We start from the raw sequence: 3,016 nt of genomic DNA, 5'->3' as shown, positions 1-3,016 counted from the left end.
AAATGGTTGTGATTTGTACTGATTTTCCAAAGAAAGGTGAAATTAGATGAAGGCTGAACTTGGAAGTAGGAAGCTCACATTAATCTCAGTCAGATCATCAATAAAACATAGCTGCGGTGCTTTGTGACCACCTAGAGGAGCGGGACAGGGAGGTTGGAAAATGCAAGAGGGAAGAGACATGGGGACACATGCACATGCACAGCTGACTCACCCCGCTACAAAGCAGAAACCAACACACCACTGCAAAGCAACCACACTCCAATACAGATGTCAAAAATAATTAATTAGAATAAAATAAAAAAATAAAACATAGCTGCTCATGCACTTATGTCATTTTGAGAGAAATGCAATTACAACTCAGACTCACAATTTAAAAGTAAATTTACTACCTAATCAAAACATATGGCCTAATAACATAAATTTTTAAATACCACTTCTTCTACCCTCCCCCAAAACTAAATGAACACTACACAAAATATAAACTCACCCCAAATAAAAGTCAACATTAAGGGGGCTTCCCTGGTGGCGCAGTGGTCGAGAGTCCGCCTGCCGATGCAGGGGACACGGGCCTGCGCCCCAGTCTGGGAAGATGCCACACGCCGCAGAGCGGCTGGGTCCGTGGGCCATGGTCGCTAAGCCTGCGCGTCCGGAGCCCGCGCTCCACAGCAGGAGAGGCCACAGCAGTGAGAGGTCCACATACCGCAAAAAAAAAAAAAGTCAACATTAAGGATACTGCTGGATTCCTATAGCACTAGTTACTGCAGTACAGTAACAGTTACTACACTAACCTATGATATTATAATCCTCTTCCAACCTATTTACAAAATATCCTCATTCTGAGGTTCTGGAAGTGTTACATTGTTGCATTAGACTCCTCTTCTTTAGGTAGTTCAGTCTTGAAAAACAGCAAATTTACATATTTTTATATACTGCCACTGATGTGTAAATTATCATAAAAGGCCTTACAACCAAAATCCTCATCCTTTGATATGCAGATCAGATCATACAAGCTTTTCCCCTCAGATCATACAAAATAGTCTAAAACTGGAAACAGAGAGACAAACACTCATACAAAAATAAAAATAATAAAAACAAGAAGCAAAAAACAAAAACATAAAAAAGAATCCGTAAATGGCATCATATTAACAGTCTTAAATTTTGCTAAAGACAATATACTTGGTTTACCAAAGCAATAAGCATTTTATAAAGTACTCCAGAAATAATGCTTATAAAAATAGGGGGAAATTTTTAGATGAGAGCACAAAACTAAATCATCTCACTCTCTGGCAAAGAGTTCTCCCAAAATGTCATGTCTACAAGACGTGATGTTTGGCAAAACTGTGTCTGGGCTGACTCAGCCACCAGCTCATGTTCAGGTGGCTTTTCCTCAGGTTTGCTTCATCGGTGCAGGGATATTTGCAGATGCCTGCTCGAGGTAGGCCAGGGAACCCTGAGGGATGTCGGCTGGCTTTTTGTGCTGCATGTTGATGTCCTCCAGCACCTGCTGCCAATGTCTCAGTTTTGTTAAGTGCTTCTGGACCAGAGCATCCTTTCGCTGTAATTCGTTCCTCAATTCCGAGACATCCAGTTCGAATTTCTTCCTGATCTGTACCATTGACATAATCCTGACTCACCAGAGAAGAAAAACAAGCCTCGAACAATGACTCCAACTCGTCCACCAAGGTACTGTTAGAAGTCCTCGGAACACCTGGTGTGGCCTGAAGAAGCGAAACCTGGGTCAAGAGGCCCAGAGAGGGTGGTGGTGGTCCCGGTGGCTGCCCGGAGAACATGCCTCCTAGCGAAGCCGCCATTTCTAAAAAAATCTAACTTTTTTATCTTGATCTTTTGTTAGCACTTTTATGAATTCATCAGTTTTCCATTAGAGTTCTGAAAATGCTTATTCATTCAGTTCAGCAGTATAGTCAGTTACCAGAAACCTGTACTTGTCAGAGTCTTTTCCATGAATTCCTTGAAGATGAAACAGTTTTGCAAAAGCATCAGAGTACACCCAGAACTGTCTGTAAATGACAAAAGACTTAAAAATGACCCCGGTTAAAGATTTGATGAAAGTTCATAATAATGCAATTGACAAGGAAATTTAGTTATTTCTGCTATATACATTTTAAAGTAATAACTAGAATTATGACTTATAACATTATACCAGAACATATAAGATTTTTAGAAATTTCATGTAATGTCTGAAACATTTATATTAACATATTTCCATACAAATAACCCAAAGAAAGTTGAGTATTAGTTGTTTTCTGTTCCCACTTGCAACATTTTTGCTTACTGTTTCCATGACATTATGCTCTCGGACCTAGAGAACCTAATTTATGAGGATGGAATGCTTCCACGAGGAGAAAAAACAGTGATATTCCCCTGAACTAGAAGTTAAGACTGCCACCTGGACACATTGGTCTCTTCATGACTCTTAATTAGGCAAGGAAGAGATTTGCTGTGCTGAATAGAGTGATTGATTTTAAGGTCAGAGAACTCATAGCTGAACATTACTTAAAGCAGTAAAAACAGATTTATTCAATAATATTCTTATAAGGGAAAAGAGACCTCACTATAAAGCCTTGTTCAATCTCAAAAACAGCATGAGCAAGTGGGAATTTATATCCAAGGAGCCTGGTAGGGGTGGCTGTCTGGAAAATTACTAATAGGAAACATAAAACATAAAGGGATATTTGGGTAAATCAAATGAACAGGATTCTTTCTGAAGACAGGCCACACTTATCGGACATCACTTGGTAGATAATAGAAAATTAGAGAGCAAATTTGGTATCAAGACTGATTATACAAAGACAATGAGTGACTATTGTCAAACTGAATTAGCATAGTTCTTGCTAAGAATTTATAAGAGAATGCACAGATGAACCTAGGAGAGAGTTTAGGATAATGACTAGTTTTATCAAATAAAGAATTGTCAGTCCCCCACATTTTCAAGAAAATAAGAGACATTCTTTTTTCCTTTGGATAATACAAGTTCATTTCTTTCAGTCTTCTTTTG

The 3,016-nt window shown here is 38.9% G+C and overlaps 1 pseudogene; it reads right to left on the bottom strand.

Moving 5' to 3' along the window:
- Positions 1 to 1,387: 1,387 nt before the first annotated feature.
- On the bottom strand, positions 1,388 to 1,811 carry LOC136143755 (mediator of RNA polymerase II transcription subunit 28 pseudogene; annotated as a pseudogene).
- Positions 1,812 to 3,016: the final 1,205 nt, after the last annotated feature.

The sequence above is a fragment of the Phocoena phocoena genome, unplaced genomic scaffold (genome assembly GCF_963924675.1).
Source record: "Phocoena phocoena unplaced genomic scaffold, mPhoPho1.1 SCAFFOLD_110, whole genome shotgun sequence".
Lineage (NCBI taxonomy): Eukaryota > Metazoa > Chordata > Mammalia > Artiodactyla > Phocoenidae > Phocoena > Phocoena phocoena.
The sequence above is the reverse complement of the archived record's forward strand: the minus strand, read 5'-3'. Positions and strand labels throughout refer to the sequence as shown.